This window comes from Vombatus ursinus, unplaced genomic scaffold, assembly GCF_900497805.2.
Source record: "Vombatus ursinus unplaced genomic scaffold, bare-nosed wombat genome assembly UNPS02014775.1, whole genome shotgun sequence".
Lineage (NCBI taxonomy): Eukaryota > Metazoa > Chordata > Mammalia > Diprotodontia > Vombatidae > Vombatus > Vombatus ursinus.
The window spans coordinates 6,729,169-6,746,668 of record NW_020954553.1 but is presented as its reverse complement, the minus strand read 5'-3'; the positions used below and the strand labels follow the sequence as shown (position 1 = coordinate 6,746,668).

Genomic DNA, 17,500 nt, shown 5'->3' with positions numbered 1-17,500 from the left:
GAAATAAAGACACAGTGCTCATATGTTGTGTATTTGACCACATAAAAATACAAAACAAATATAATTACCAGCCAGACAAACAAGAATCAAACTGGGCCAAAAAAACCAGCAATCTCCCAAGGGTGCTTAAGGTATCAGCCAAGAATTTCAGGCTCCTACCAAAGGCATTTCTTGCTCTGACAATAGCTCTATGATCTTATCACCTATCTTTGATGAAGCCTCAATGTTCCCTAGACATAAAAATGAGTGAAATAAGACTTGTACTACTTTAGAGGAGTATTGCGAGGAAAGTACTTTGTAAACCTCTAAGCTTTATATTGCTTTTGGCTATTGCCATTATAAAAATGTGAACCATCACTATTATCTGCCTAACACTACGCCATAGACTTTACCATAAAATGATGACAACTTTTGATAGCAAAGGTTGCTGGAAGCTCACAGAACCTCAAGGTCTACTCAACTCTTACAAAACCCTACAAAGAATATATTGGGTAATTTTGACTAAGGTGATAATGGAAGCACTGTTATACATAAACCTGAACAACCATTCACCTCAGTAACCTTTGGCTGAGGTCCTGTGCACACTGCTGAGGGAGGAATAGAGTATAAAAGAATAAAGTCCAATCACTGGACTCAAAAAGCTATGCAAGAGCGGACAGATGGAAGTTAAACTGAGGACTGGTCTCTTTCAACCACAGCTAATTTTTTTTTGTCAGCTGTTATGCTCAGATAAGTTAATTGAAAGAATGTGGGCTTTCATTCATTCATTCATTTATTTTAGGCAAAGGGACAAGAAGGAACAAGAAAAGAGGGAAGTCAAGGCTGTTTAATTCAAAGTTGTTTAAGGTATAGGTGCTTTTGAGAGTATTATACCAAAGGAGGGTAGGCAATGTGTTATAGTGGAAATAATAACTTATATTCATACATTGCTTTACAATTTGCAAAACTCTTTACACATATTATCTCATTTAAACCACATAATGACACTATGAGATGGATGCTAAAGGTATTATTACTCTCATTATACAGATGAGGAAACTCAGGCTGAAAAAGGTTCAGTAACTTGTCCATGTTCATATAGCTAGTAAGAGTCAAAGGCAGGCTATGAATCCTGCTCTTCTTGCCTACACATCTGGCACTCAATCTAGCACTTGAATAAAGATTTAGGAGTCAGAAAACCTGGATTCATATTCCAACTTTACATTTAGGATCATAGATTTAGGGCTAGAAGAGACTGCATCAACTAACTCAATTCCAACACTTTAAGAGCTGTGTGACCTTGGGCAAGTTACTTAACCTCTCTGATCTCTAAGATGAGAGGGATGAACTACTAGATGATCTCTAAGGCCCCTCTCCAGGTCTAAATCCTATGACCCTTGAGGGCAGAGATTTTGTCATATGCCAATTTCGTGTCTGCCTCAGCACCTAGAAGCATTTTACACAAAGTAAACATTTGATAAATCTTTGTTACATTATATTACACTGCATCCTATGACTAACTAACAAATAGTCCCTCATGAAAATACAGACACTGGTTCTGGTATACATAAGAGACATAACTATACTAAACCGATTTTACACATAAGGAAATAGAGGCCCAGAGCAGTGAACAGAGTAGCCCAGAGCTAGTTAGTAGTAGCCTAGAACTAGAATGAAGGTCTCTTGGCCCCCATGAGGATGCTTTCTACTAGACTGTGCTTCCTCTCCCTTGTGCCATTGTGGCCAGAAAGGATGAACTAACCAAATGGCTCAAAAACAGAAAGAGTTGTGGGCTGGGTCAGGAGGCTGGCTGACTGATCTGTCTGCCTTTTTTTATTAGCAGATCTACCAGGCCCAGCTTTCCCTCATTTCCTTTCACTTCATTAAAGGATGTGCAGTGACAAAGAGAGGATAATGCTCCTTTGAGATGATCCACCAGAAGAAGGGGGAGGAAAAGAATTGAGCCAGGAGATCTCCCTCTCACAGCAGGCAATAAACCTTGTATGGATGTGGCAGATGTGAACAAAGAAGATGGAGCAGATCCCCTCTCCTTGGCTGTGTTCCCTGCCCCCACTCCCTCTGCTGCAGTTGCGCAGCTTGACGTGCACACAGATAGAATGGCATTGGAGAACATCAATATTGCCTTTAACAAGAAAGACGCCCAGGAACAAACGGATAACAAAGATGCTGAGAGACTGGGGGCTGTCTGTTGCCCTTTGTTTTCATGAGAGCAGACAGTGTCTACAAGACAAGCCCTCTCTGAAAGCAAACAGGCCACACTAGCTGTTGTGGGAAACAAGAGGGAACCCAGGATTTTTGGTGGAGCTTAACTGGGAAGACATTAGATAGCCCCCCTTGGCTGATGCTAGGCATGCTGGCAGACAGTGGAAGTGGCACAGCAGTAGTAGTGCTCAGCTCACAGGGAGCAGTGCAGCAGGAAAAATACAGGCTGAGCTGGATCATCATACCCTTGACACTTACTAGCTGAGAGATTTTTAAAAAAGGGCTAACATAAAACGTATCCCACCTATTTTACCAGTGAGGGACCACTAGGAGGATCAAATGAGAGGGCCTATAGAAAGGGCTTTCTGTCAGACCCCTGGCAAGCAAGCATTTCTTTCCCCACTAGCTCCTTTCACTGAAATCTTACTTCTTTGCAGAATGAACAATACAGGTGTACACAACACATGAAAAGTTGAGGATAAGATGAATTTATATAAATTAAAATGCTTTACAAATACACTGTGGGGAATGACCATTTCAAGAAAACCTCTAAAGATCCTTTTTGGGAGGGAATGACTACCCCTAAGTTGAGCCTTCTCTAAGTCTGGATTTTTATATACTAGGTTTTCTCTGCTATATCATTTTTACCTACTTTCCAGATCTGGGGTCAAAGGGCCCAGGTTCAAGGCCTGGCTCTGTCATTTCCTAGCTGTAAGAATCATGGAAAACCACGTAACCTCCCTGAGTCTCTGTTTACAAAATGAGGAGGACTTAGATAAGGTGTTATCTCAAGTCAGTTCAACCTCAAAATCCTATGATCTTGTCACCTAAAGTCACCTAACTTCTCAGGATCACAGAATCCTTACCTGCAAAAGAAGGGGACTAGACAAGATGCTATCTCAGGTCCCTTCCAGATATATACTAATTCAATGAATCCGCCTTATCCTTTGCTCTTAACAGGTAGCCTATGGCTTCTGGCTAGATAACATTTCTTTCTCATGCCCTTTTCTTTCTATTCTTATAGGTAAATCGTGGATCAAATCCCTAGACATCTCTCTGCATTATGCATTGACCTGATCTTCCTGTCTTTTCACATAGTTTTTCTAGAATCTGGCCACAGTCCAAGTCACCTTGCTGATTCTAGTTCCATAACGTCTCTTGCATCTATACCCTTCTTTTCACTCACACAGTTTCTACCCTGGTTTAGCTCTTTCTCTGTTCTCACCTGAACTACTGCAATAGCCTCTTAAATGGTCTCCCTGTCTCCAGTCTCTAGCTGCTCTGATCCATCAAACTAAACGAGGATCTGACCATGACACCTTCCTGCTCAAAAATTTTCAATGGCTCCCTATTGCCTCGAAGATAAAAGACAAAACATTCAGTCTGGCATTTAAAGCTCTGCACCACAATGTGGCTCCTACTTCCATTTTCAATCTTGTGTCACACCACACTCCCTTCATACAAAGAACGCTGTTTCAGTCAAACTTGTGTGCCACTGTTCCCCATATCCAAAACTCCATCGTCCACCTCTGTGCCTGGAATATAGGCCCTCTTCATTTCCACACTGTACAATGCATACTTTTCTTCAAAGTTCGGTTCAGGTGCTGCCTGTTGCAGGAGGTTTTTTCCTGACTCTAATGATTAGTACACTCTTGAAATTACTTTGTGTTACCTTGTTGTATTACACAGGAGAACCTAACTTCCTCTAGGGTAGGGACTTTTTTCTTATCTACAGCCCCTAGGATAATGCTCTGCACATGGTAGGCACTTAATAAAAGCATATGAAATTAAACCAAATCCTGTCCTGCCATTTCCACACTCTCTTCACATCAACTTGCCGAAAGTCTCAGGACCCAGGACCTCCGCTCACATTTATCCTTAGGTAAACTGACCCAGATGTCCTAATGACATCCTGGAGTCTCTCCATGTCCTATCTGGTCTTCTGCTCTCCTGAGAAAATGTTCTTACTCCTGGCTCTTTTCTCTCATACATTCCCTTACAGCCTCACTCGTCTTCCCTATACCAAATCACAACAACTTCTTTTTCATCATAAATAACAGCCAGCATTTATATAGGGCTTTAAAGTTTGCAAAATGTTTCACACATATTATCTCGTTTGACCCTCACAACAATCCCAGGAGGTAGGTACTATTAATATCCTCATTTTATAGAAGAGGAATTTGAAGAAGGCAGAGATTAAGTGACTTGCCCAGGATGACTCAGCTAATGTTAGGCCACATTTGAACTCAGTCCTCACTAACTCCAGGCCCAATAACCTGTCTGTTACACTGCCTTGCTATTATTCTAAGCCCCTCATTTTAATTATGCAATAACTGAGAGCCGAGAGTAGTTAAACAACTGGTCCAAGGTCATTTGTATTAGTAGTAAGAAGCAGAACTGAGATATGAACTCAGGTCCTCTGACTCTAAATCTAATTCTCTATCTACCACAAAATTGCAAAAATGATAATGATAATAATAACTAGCATTTATATAACTCTTTAAGGTTTGCGATGTGCTTCAAATATTAGCTCATTTTATCCTCACAACACCTCTGGGAGGTAAGTGCTATTATGATCCCCATTTTACAGATGAGGAAGCTGAGGCAGAGAGAAATTAAGTGACTTGCCTAGGGTCACACAACTAGTAAGTGTGTAAGTTAGGATCTGAACTTGGGTCTTCCTGACTCCAAGTTCAATTGCGACATTTCATCATCATTTTATTTAATGTTTAAAACAATGTGAGTCAGTCAACGCAGGCATTATTACACCCATTTTTCATATAAGGATTTTTGAGGCTCCATGAAGTTAAATGCCTTGCCCATAGTCACACAAGGAGTTAAACGTCCAAACAACAATCCATTTTACCTCAGGTCTCCTAACCCCAAGTGCTCATTTTACCGTGGCCCAATGCTTCCCAAGCTGTGTCCTTATCCTGTTTCAACCTTACCCCCTCTAGGAATCCTGACTTTCTCCGGTCTCCTAATTCTCTTCTTCTGCTCTCTTTTATGTACAAATCTTCATTATGTTCATTCACAGTCATCTCCACAGATGGGAGGATTCCTAGCTTAAAATCTTATCCCTCCCACAGGTACTTTAAAAGTAATCCACACTTAGAGCTAAAGTAATGACACTTGTACGATGGAATGTGATAGATTCTTCAAGGTAGGGGCCATGTGTTCTCTTTCTCTAGTGCCTTTTTCCATGCTATTATCAGCCTTTATCCCACAGTAGGTACTCAATGTCAACCAACTAATTTAATAGTTTGCATTTGTACAATACTTTTAACTTCTTCCACCACACTTGCACATACGTTGTCTCCCTTTGCCAGTATTTATACAGTGTATACATCTGGTGTTGTCACGCCTGTCCCTGGCTTAGATGTTGACTGTTAGGCTGTGATTCTCAGAGGGTGGACATTTGCATCTGCAGACTTGCTGAGGACATGGCCAGCCAAGTTCCAGGGGTGTGAGGTTCCATCATTCAGCCTAATCTGTGGCTTTCATGATTCATACATTCAGACACAAACCAACACAGGGAATTCTCTTGCTTCTGTTGGTCCCACATGTGCCCACTGACCTTTGTGAGGGCTGGCTTTTTGCATGATACCACCAGCTATACTAAACAGGAGATTGTTCCTTCTTAGCAAGATGAAGAAACCTAGAATGAAAGAAAAAAAAATTAGAAATGTGAACCCTCCTTCAAAGTTATCTACAAATGTCCAGATAATGACAAGCAACTAGGGACCAATTTATCTCCTGCCCCACTAAGAAACTTGAAGCCTTTCTCCTTCAAGACAGGAAGCCCCTTTGAAAGCAAGGACTGTGAACACACACATCTTTTCTAAAGTACTAGTTAGAGAGTGGATGAGTAATAAGTATTGGCTGAACTCTCAACAATTTTAAATTTGTGACAACATGAAAAAAAAACCCAACAAGCATGCTACACACTGATCTCTGTGTTCTCCTTGGGAGTAGCCAGATTCTTAACCGTAACACTGTTAGAATTTTAGTCTCGAAGGAACTGGAGAAAAATCATCGAGTCAAGCCCCCCTTCTCTCACAGATGAAAAAACTGAGGACCAAAGAAGGGAAGAGAATTACTCAAGGTCTCACAACCAGTCATTGGGTTAAGACAAGAGCCTAGGTGTCTAGATTTTTAGTTCAGTGCTCCTTCCATTATATAACCCTAACTCTCTGTCAAAAACAAATAATCAGAAGGCAGAACTAGAAGCAATTGGGAGGAGCTACAAACAGGCTAGTTTAGGCTTAGTGTCAAGAAAACTTCTTTTAAAATGACAGCTTTCCAACAGCAAAATGAGTTGTCTCAGGAGGCTGTTTCCCCTCATTGGAGGTCTTCAAGCAAAGGCAGGGTGACTGCTTGTCTGATGTGCTGGAACAGAGATTCTTTTTCAGCTATCAGGACTAGATTACTGCCGAGTTCTCTTCTAACTCTGAAATTCTGATTCTGTAACACAAGACTAAAACTGAAGAAACACCAAAGTGTAACAACAAGTGTTTTAAAAAAAAAAAACTATGTTTGATTATAGAGAAAAAATATTCAAAAAACATTTTATATCAAAGAAGACACTAAAGAGTACTAAATTCTATGACACTCTAAATTTCCTCCGACCTTGGTTAAAATACTCACATTTTAATCAGTATGTATTTCTTCCTACTTCATATGCACCATAGCCGAAATGTTTCATCACATGTTGGCTAACCTCTTAGAAAGGAGCCGCTTCAGGCTTAGCTAGGCTAGTTCTCAGATGACAGATACACACAATCAAATGCTAGACCACACATGAAGCTCTTCCTGTTTAGTAAGACCCACTAGAGCTTGTACTCTACTGGTAGAGCGTTTGAAAACCCAGGGTCACAACTAAACCAGGATGAAGTCTATACACATATTTCCATGCATCAATATAGTCTCATACTTGATACTATTCTAAGCATTAACACCTGGATGCCTATAATTCCTCAACTAACTTTAGAATATGAGACAGCTAGCTACATTCAGAAAGCATGAAATAAGCAAATGTGTTAAGAAGAGGTTTCTTCAAGCATTTCATACAGATTACTTTGTTTAGCAGTTAAAACTAAATTGATCTGAGATAAATCCAAATTATATTGTACAAAACCAGAAATGCTATATCCTTAAAATAAGTAATCATTGATTATTTAAAGGGAAGGGAAGGAGCATGAAAGGGTCCATGGGGAATATGGTAATAAAATATTAGAACTTCAAAGAAAAAGCTAAGGAAAGATCATCAAATCCAAGACCACATTTCTGATTCATTACCAAAGAAGAACCCAGTCATTCTAGTATAGTAATATAAAACTTTGCATATAGCAGGTGATCAATAAATGTGATTGAATGAACTAAGATTTAGAAATAGAAAACAATAAACTAAGAAGCAATATGAGGAATTGGAAACCCTGGGCCCCATCTTCCTTCATACCATAGCTCTACTGTAGATACGTTTTTCTCTTGGAGATGGAACTTTATATATCCCCATATGAGACAACGTCATGGCTATAGACCCATAGGAGCCACAGGGGAAAATCAAAGAAAGAGACACAGCCCCAGTCCCTGACTTCAGGAAGCCCCCATTTTCCTTGGCAAGAGCTGAGGGATAGAAAAGGGGAGAAGGTAGGCAAGAGAAAAAGACAGAACACATATGAAAGAAATGTTACTGCACAAAGCAAAAGACATGAGAGAGTTCCTGAGTTGTGCAAGCAGGGCAGTCCTCAATACTGTAGAACAGGTAATCAACTTCTGTTCAGTGTCCACAATGAAGAGGAGTGTACACTTCTATTCAGTACAGGCACTAGGACAGAGAGAGAGAATACTGACAACAGACATATCCACAAAAACAAGAGAATGTTATTTTCCCTGGAGTTTTGAAATTGGGTATCCTGTGATAATCTATTTCCAAAGTCAACATGAAACACATTTAATGATCAAAGAGATCTAATTTTTCCAGTGCCAATCAGACGGAATCATTTTAAGGGGGTTAAACTTATTATCAAGATCATGTGTTTGGAGCAGCTAGGTGGCGAAGTGGATAGAGCACCTGCCCTGGAATCAGGAGGACCTGAGTTTAAATTCGGCCTCAGATACATAACACTCACTAGTTGTGTGACTCTGGACAAGTCACTTAACCCCAATTGCCTTACATAAAAAAAAATAAAAAATAAAAAAGATCATGTGTTCATCCTAAACCAATGGCCTTGGTTATCCTCTCAGCAAATTAGTACTCATCAGGAATGGTATAATGTTAGGACAATGCTCCTAACATTGGTCCTAGAATTATAACCCTGACGTCACCTCAGGGATATGTTCCAACCTCTTACCCCACGTAAGAAAAATCCTTTCTCTAACATTCCTTACAGGAAGTAAGAGGAGGGGTCATTTAGCCTCTGCTCCAAAGTTTCTAGTGATGAGAAGTTTACAACCCCATAAGACAGCCAGTTACATGGTGAGACAGCTAGAATTGTTAGGGTATTCTTCCTTATATTAAGCTGAACAGTGCCTTCCAAACATTTATATTCACTTATTTTAGTTCTGCCCTCTGAGGTCATACTGAACAAGCCTGCTCCCCTTTCCCCATGACAACTTTTCAGAAATTTGAAGACAAAAATCATGTCCCTTCCCTCATCACCCCACTGCCCAGCCAACTTCTTTTCTTTAGGTGAAACATGTTCCTTCAACTTATCTTCATATGGCATGATTTCACCTTTTGCCATCCTCTAAACACGCTCTACTTCATCAATTTCCCGTTCGCTTTGATCCACTAAGACGTGCTATAAGAGAGAGCCTGAGACATAGGAGGCAATCAGTAAATTCTTACTGACAGACCAATGAAAAACTTTCTAAGCAGAACTGTCTAAAAGTAGAATGGACTGCCTCAAGAGGGTTCCCCTCTCATTAGAGGTCTTTAAGCAGAGGGTGAAAACCTGTTTAAGCTTGGATTAGAGACCTCAGGTTCCCTTCCAGGTCAGACCACCAAAAAAAACCCCTTAAGGTGATAAACTATGACTCTTTGCATAAGTACATAATGATTAAACGACTATAGTAGGTAAATGGGCCACAAGGACTTCAATAACTACATCCTCCTGAGCCAAGCTCACAAATATGGGTCAGGAAAAGAAGATCTATTTATACCTGTTCTTTGCCCTCCGATTTCACTAAAAATCAAGAATTTTTCCCTAAATTTAATTTAAGGGTTTTGATTATGAAAACGAAGTTCTGCACAATCATTACTTAACACTCCTAAAGCATTCTCTATTGGTCAAATGTTGTAACAGTCCCTTGCCAGCTAATTCACATAATGATAAACCTACCAAATCACACGCTATAGGGCAGAGGTATCAAATACTCAATCTTTGGGGCAGCCCACAATATTCCTGAGTGCAGTCAGAACCAGATTAAAATGTAATTCAGAAATATTTAATAAAATAAATAAAAATACAATAAAACACAGGTAATACTAACATGTAGTTTTCTTAGTCAATATGCAGTCTGCAGGGATTCTACATAAGATTTAGTGCTCCCCCTCCCCTTTCTATTTGAATTTGACACCACTGCTATTGGGGATACAGAGAAATACACAAGAGACAATCACTGTCCTAAAGGCACTTATTTGGGAAAATACACATAACTACCAATTCGAGATTACATGGGTTTAAATATCTCTTAAATAGGGTTTGATAAACAACACAGGTTAACAGTGAATAATAGTGAATATTTACATAGTATTTAAAGACTTTGGAGTTTAAAAAGAGTTCTATGTATCTCATTTGATCCTCAACAACCTTATGAGGCAGGCATAATAATACCAAAAATAATGATAATACAGGGCTTTAAGGTCTGCAAGTGGTTTACACTAAGTGATTTGTGCAGTCACACAATTACTAAGTATCTAAGGAAGGATCTGAACCCCTTAGGTATGATAAGTGCTATGAGTCACTGAACTGAGGTGATCAAGGAAGGTTTTGTGGAGGAAATGGTATAGAAGTGGCTCACTATCACCTCCACGATCACACATAAAATCCTTTGTTTCCTATTCAAAGACCTTCATATCCCGGCTCCTCCCTACATTTCTAGTCTTGTTACATCTTACAATGTACTTCTCTTTTCCCTCTCCCCACCCCCCATCCCCCACCTCATACTCTAGGATACAGTGACACCGGTCTCCTTGTTTCCCACACAAGACCTGACTGGGTATTTTCAGTGGCCATTCCCCATGCCTTCTGGCTTCTCTAGCTTCCTTTAAGTCTCAGTTAAAATTCCACTTTCTACATGAAGCCTTTCCTGGTCCCTTTTAATGGTAGTGCTTTCCCTCTGTTGATTCTCTCCAATTTATCCTGTCCATAACTTGTCTGTAGACAGGTGTGCATGTTGTCTCCCCTACCATACCGTGAGCTCTCTAAGAGCAGGGACTGTCTTTTGGCTTCTTTGTATTCCCAGAGCTTAGCACAAAGCCTGACATGCGGTAGCCACTTAATAAATGTTTACTGAGCACTAATCCTAGCTCTGCTACTAACTAGCTGTGTGACCTTAGTTAGGCAAGTTGTTTCCCCCTCAAAGGGCCTAAGTTTTCTCTTCTGTAAAATGTGGAGGCAGGACCAGATCAGGGGTTCTTAACATTTTCTGTGCCATGAATGCCTCTAGCACTGAAGTGAAGCCTATGAAGCCCTTCTCAGAATAATATTTTTTAAATCACCAAATAAAAAACATAGGAATGCAAAGGAAACCAAAGGTCTGTCAAAATAATGATGCATTCTTTTTTTTCTATCCAAGCTCCTGGACTCCTTGAGGGGAGCAATCATGGTCCCTGGATTAAGAACCACTGAACTCAATAATCTCTAAAGCCCCTTCTAGCTTTAACATACTAGAATTATAAAAGCTTCTTGGAAGGTATGGCAGATCCTATGACTAGTAAAAGAATCAATGAACTATTCACCTCTTGGGTACAATCACGGGTCTATTTATTGCCTATAGAGTCCTTTCAGACCGGATACATGTCTCCTCTGGGGCTGTTCCTCTATTTGTGTATTAATAAAGCCATAGATTAGGTGTGAAGCTTCCTGGGACTTAAACCAGAGAGGATATGAAGCACTAAATTTTCAGTAAAGGTCTCTCTCCTTCTAGAAAGAGTTCTTTGAGTTGATCTAATGAGGACTGAAGTGGCTGACCTTTAAAATCAATCAATCATTCAATCAATGAGCCCTAGAATACAGGACTGAGCTGTTGAGAAGTCTAGTTTCATTGACATTGATGATTTTTTGGTTGGTTTATTTTGGGAGAGTGAAGATATAATAAGATATAATGAGATATAATAAATGTCTAAGCAATTTCAAACCACTTAGGCAAAGGAGCAGTAATATTTGTTCTCAATCAACAGCATCTACTGAGCACCCACCATCTGTAAAAGCACCTGTCAATAAGCACTCTGGGTTATCATACAAGGAAATGTAATCCCTGCCCTTCAAGAATTAATAGTCTAGTCCAAAAGAAAAGACATATATACCATAAAAATCCAACTCACAATAAGGAAATAAGTGGTACAGACAATAAGGGCTGTAAGTAGCAGGGAGACATGGGGGAGGGGAGGATGATTATGAAAGGTTTTCGAGAAGGAGGGACAGTCTGAATTGGGTAATGGCATACAGCCATGTCAGTTCCCTCTGAACCCAAGGCCTGGTACAGTGAACTGCACAATAAATAAATGAATGAATAATTTCCAAGAGGAGAGAATTGTATGTGCAAAGGAGACAGGAAAGCACAAAGCAAATTCAGTAGGTAGGATCTGTATTGGAGAAGGCAGAAAGCTAATGAGCCTTGAATGCCAGGTTAAGGTGTACAGACTTTGTCCCATAAAGAGTAGCAAGTGACTGGAGATATGGAGGCAAGGAAGTAATATAAGGAAAGTTGTGCTTATGGAAGATTAATTTGTTAGTGTGAAGGATGAAAACCAGGAGGGAGCAAAGTCTGAAACTGGTTATCAATTGGAGTGGGCTAACTGAAAAGGCACCCGTGAAATATCAAACGACAAAATCCTTTATGGGAAAAATTCTTTACCTTATATGGTAAATGGCCTTATGGGCACCATTCCTCTGACATATCCTGGGCTTCTAGTCAGGATACCTGGTCTCTAATACAAACTCTACCCTATACACACCGCCAGATCGATATTTCAAATACACTTTTTTGATCATTGTTACTCTCTAACTCAAAAATCTTTAATGGCTCTCTAATGCCTAGCAAGTAAGGTGTAAACTGAATGAGAATGGCATCAAAATCTCTCACACTCTGGTTCCCAATGGTCTTTCCAGCCCATCTCATACTATTTCCCTTCCCATACTTATTTTCCAGTTATTCACAGAAATCATTAACTAATCAATCAGCAATCATTTATTACATTAAATACCTACCACGTACCAAGAACTGTGCTAGGATACAAAAACAACAGTAAGAACAAAAATAATCCCTGATCTCAAAGAGCTTATTCTATCAAGGAGACAATAGGTGCCTACACAAGTATACCCAGAATATATATATTTTATATATACACACAATAAATTAAAAATCAATACAAATTAGGGAGAAGGGCACTGGAAATTGGGAAGGAAGGTTGTGAAATGCCTTATCTAGAAGGCTGTACTTAAACTAAGACTTGAAGAAAGCGGATCTATGAAGCAGAGGTGAGGAGAGAGTTAATTTCAGGCATGAAGGAAATCAAAATGGCTGCCTGCTAATTGTTCCCTGTATACATTCTATTTCCCATTTCTATGACCTTGGATATGTTATTCACATGCCTGGAATACATTCCCTCTTCCATCTCTACTTCTTAAAACCCTTCCCATTATTCAATTCAATTCAAATATTTATTAAGTGCCTACTATGTGCAAATGCCTACTATTACTGCAGATACAAAGATAAAAATCAGTGACTGTTAAATAATCAGACAATAGCCTGATATAGAATTTACAATCCAATAGGGAGATACAACAGGTACACAAATAAATAAAGAATAATTTCAAGAGGAAGAGAGCCCTAATAACTCAAGAAAAGCCCTAAGTAGGAGGTGGCACCTAAGCTGTGCTTTAAAGACAAATTGGCATGCTACAAGGTAGAAGTGAGGAGAGGGCACATTCCAGACCTGAGGAATAACTTGCGCAAAGGCACAGAGGTAGAAGATGGAATGTTGTATGTGGAGAACAGCTAGCAGGCCAGTTTGATTAGAACAGAGTATATGAAGGGGAGTAATATGAAATAATACCAGAAATATAGAAGGATGGGCTTTAAATGTTAGACTTAATATATTACATTTTATCTTACAGAAAAAATGAAGCCACAGAAGATTTTGTGTAGGTAAGGAGCTATCACAGTTAGGTCTGTGTTTGGCAGGTAGATAGGCATGGAGAAGGCAAAGGAGATCAATTAGGAGGTTACTGCAATAGTCCAGGTGAGAACTAATGAGGACTTGAACGAGGGTAGAGGTATGAGTGAAGAGAAGAAAATAGATGCAAGAGATTTTGGGGAAATAGTATCAATAAAACATAGGAAATGATTGAATATGTGGGAATATGACTGGATACGGTGTGAAATCACGTAAGACTCCAAGGTTGCAAATGTGGATCAACGAAAGCATAGTGGTAGATGAAGGCTGAGTACAGGCAGCAACTCAACTGAACTTTCCCAGTATTCCCCTCCAAACAACTTTAAAATAATGCCTCAAATCAAATTCTGGAGCTGCAGAGCCAAGAAAATGTTGGGTTAAGATATTTTTCCAGCCCTGGACAGCTTAGGAAGTTGGCAGGAGAGGCCTGTGACGTCAGGGAAGGAATTAGCTCAAAGCACAGTGCACACAGCAGTAACACCAGCAACAGGCTTTGTAGGAATCTGTTACAGCAGCAGCAGCAGCTTAGGGAGTTCTCAGCCTAGAGATGGTAAGGGGATCAGACAACTGATCGAAAAGAGATTATGGGGGACCCTTTGCTGGCACTGGATGCAAGACCTTGTTGCATTGCCTGTATTTAGTTCTAGGTCTCAATTCCAGGGTGACAAGGAATACTAGTTCTTGTGGCTGCAGGGGAACAGGAGCACTGGTGACAGTTCCAGGGTGAAGAAGAGTGCTTGTTGTCACTCGCAAAGGAGGAAAGGCCCTCATCTTAGTTCCAAGGCAGAAAGGGGCACTGGTACTTGCGGCTGCAGGAGAGCAAGGTCCTTTTTTGGGTAAAGACCAGAGCACAGATCAAAAGAGCTGTGACCACATCTCTCCTTAGATCAGACTACCTTGGAAGTACCAAAAACTTACAGGCCTCCAGAACTAGGTCAGCATGAAAAACCTGAAGCTTAGGACAGTGTCTCCTCTACCCCAGGATCAGAGCCCAACTTTAACATAAAGCTAAAGGGAAAGCAGGTGGTGCAGTGGATAGAGTGCCAGGCCTAGAGTTAGGAAGACCCATCTTCCTCAGTTTAAATCTGACCCCAGACACTTACTAGCTGTGTAACTCTGGGCAAGTCACTTAATCCTGTTTGCCTCAGTTTCCTCATGTGTAAAATGAGTTGGAGAAGGAAATGGCAAACCACTCCAGTATCTTTGTCAAGAAAACCTCAACTGGGGTCATGAAGAGTCAAATATGACTGAAAATGACTGAACAAAAAGTTAAGAAATAGGCTGGGGAAATGACCATAAAAAGCTACTATGTGACAGGGACAATCAAGACACAAACTCAAAAGATGATATTAATGTCAAAACAGCTACAAGGCAAAGCCTCAAAGAAAAATGTGAACTGGACACAAGCCCAAAAAGAATTCCTAGAAGAGCTTTAAAAAGTATTTTAAAAATCAAACAAGAAAAGTAGAGGAAAAACTGGGAAAAGAAATGAAAGTGATAAAACAAAGTCATGAAAAGAGAGTCAACAGCTTGGTAAGAGGCAAAAAAAAAAAATACTGACTAAAATAAGACCTTAAAAAAACAAAATAGGCCAAATGGTAAAAGAGGCACAAAAATTCACTGAAGAAAAGAACTCCTTAAAAAGCAGAACTGGCCAAGTGGAAAAAAGAGGTACAAAAGCTCACTAAAGAAATAATGCCTTAAAAATTAGAATAGGGCAAGTGAAGCTAATGACTCTGTTAGACATCAAGAAACAATAAAGCAAAGTCAAAAGGATGAAAAAAAATAGAAGAAAATGTGAAATATCTTATTGGAAAAACAACTGACCTGGAAAATAGATTGTGGAGACATAATTTAAGAATTAGTGGATTACCCGAAAGCCATGATCAAAAAAAAAAAAGTCTAGACATTATATTTCAAGAAATTATCAAAGAAAACTGCCCTGACCCTAGAACCAGAAAGTAAAATAGAAATGGAAAAAATCCACCAATCATCTCCTTAAAGAGGTGAGAACTCCTGAGAATATTATAACCAAATTCTAGAGCTCCCATGAAAGGAGAAAATATTACAAGAAGCCAGAAAGAAACAATTCAAATATCATGGAGCCACAGTCAGGATAACAGAAGATTTAGCAGCTTCTATATTAAAGGTTCAGAGGGCTTGGAATATGATATTCCAGAAGGTAAAAGAGCTAGGATTATAACCAAAAATCACCTTCCCATCGAAACTGAGCATCATCTTTCAGGAGGAAAAATGTATATTCAATGAAATAGATGACCTTCAAACATTCCTCATGAAAAGACCATCCAAAAACAAGACCCAAGAGAAACATAAAAAAAGTAAACATGAAAGAAAAATCATAAGAAACTTAATATGATTAAACTGTTTACCTTCCTACATGCAACATGATACTTGTAGCTCCTAAGAACTTTTCATATATACATATATACACACATATATGTATACACATACACATACATATAGCAGTTAGAAGAGGTAATATACATAGAGGGCATGGGTGTGAGTTGACTATGGTGTGATGATCTCTGAGAGAAATTATTATCTTACTATTACACTAATAACCAGTTATTAAATTAGGATCCAAGCTTTCTCCTTTATTTCCTCATTTAAGGCCTAGCCCCTTAAAAAGTCAGTCTCTGAAGGACATGACTAATTGATAAGACTGCCCTAGCCCTCAAGAAACAGACTCTTCAGTCTTGGGCAGGACCCCACCCAACTAGGAGACCTAACTTCTATTTAGAGTATAAAGGGAATCCAGTCTGGGAAAGTTCTTACCCTGGGTTAAGTTAAAATTTGGCCTCAGACAGAAGCCCTGTCCTTGTACCCCTCAATCAGAGTTTAGGGTGACCCAGCCCATGAAGGAGAAAACCAACCAGAGTGGTCTGGATAGAGATAGATTCTCCTGATCAGAGTGCTAGAGGCAGCTGAGTCTCATGATCAAGCCACATTGTCAGCAGGATGTACTGAAGACTTCTAGCCTACCTCCTCATTAAATGTCCACCAATCAGGGTTGATTTTCACTTGTTGGGGGAATTTCTCCCCCCCCCTTTTTTAGGTAATCCAGGTTAAGTGACTTGCCCAGGGTCACACAGCTAGTACATGTCTGAGGCCAAATCCTAACTCTGTGGCTGATGCTTTAGCCATTGTGCCACCTAGCTGCCCTGGCATTCCCTTTCAAAAAGTATTTAAGGCTTTCAGGTTCTCCCTGGGCTTCTCTTTGGTTACCAAGAGAAACAACTAACCATCAATTTATTGATTTCTGGCTAGCCTAATGAATAAATTGATTGTTAATTATTCAGAAACTCTGTCTCTCAGGGTTTTTCATTCGTCACAATCTCAAAAAAAAAAAAGGAGGGGGGAGAAAGAGGAATGCATTGGGAAAAGGAAGAGAAAGGAAGAACTGGGAAAATTATCTCACCAAAAAAAAAAAAAAAAGAGAGATGCAAGGAAGAGCTTTTACAGTGGAAAGGAAAACGGGGAGGGTAGCAGGCAATGCAACCTCACCCTCACCAGAATTGGTTCAAAGGGGGAATAACACACACACTCAGTTGGGTACAGAAATCTGTCTTACCCAACAGGGAAGTAGGAGAGGAAGAAGACAGGAGAAACGGGGTGGCAGGGTGTGGGGGCAGATAAAAGGGGGCGCAGATTAATAGAAGCAGTGGTCAGAAGCAAAACAGACTTCTGAGGAGGGACAGGATAAAAAGAGAGAGAGAAAAGGAGAAACAGGGGGAAAGTATGATGGGGAGAAAAACAGTAAATCGTAACTTTAAATATGAATGGAATACACTCACCCATAAAACAGAAGCCGATAGCAGAATGGATTAGAAAACAGAATCCAACAATCTGTTATTTATAAGAAACATGGTTGAA

General features: G+C 39.8%; 1 protein-coding gene across 6 annotated transcripts in view; it reads right to left on the bottom strand.

Moving 5' to 3' along the window:
• Positions 1-17,500, bottom strand: part of SCMH1 (Scm polycomb group protein homolog 1) — a 167,546-nt gene that overhangs the window by 115,422 nt on the left and 34,624 nt on the right. For all 6 annotated transcript variants that reach the window (XR_003569305.1, XM_027864558.1, XM_027864557.1 and 3 more), the window contains exon 2: positions 5,780-5,860. The gene's annotated coding sequence lies outside the window, so the exon portion shown is untranslated. The remainder of the gene's footprint in view (positions 1-5,779; positions 5,861-17,500) is intronic.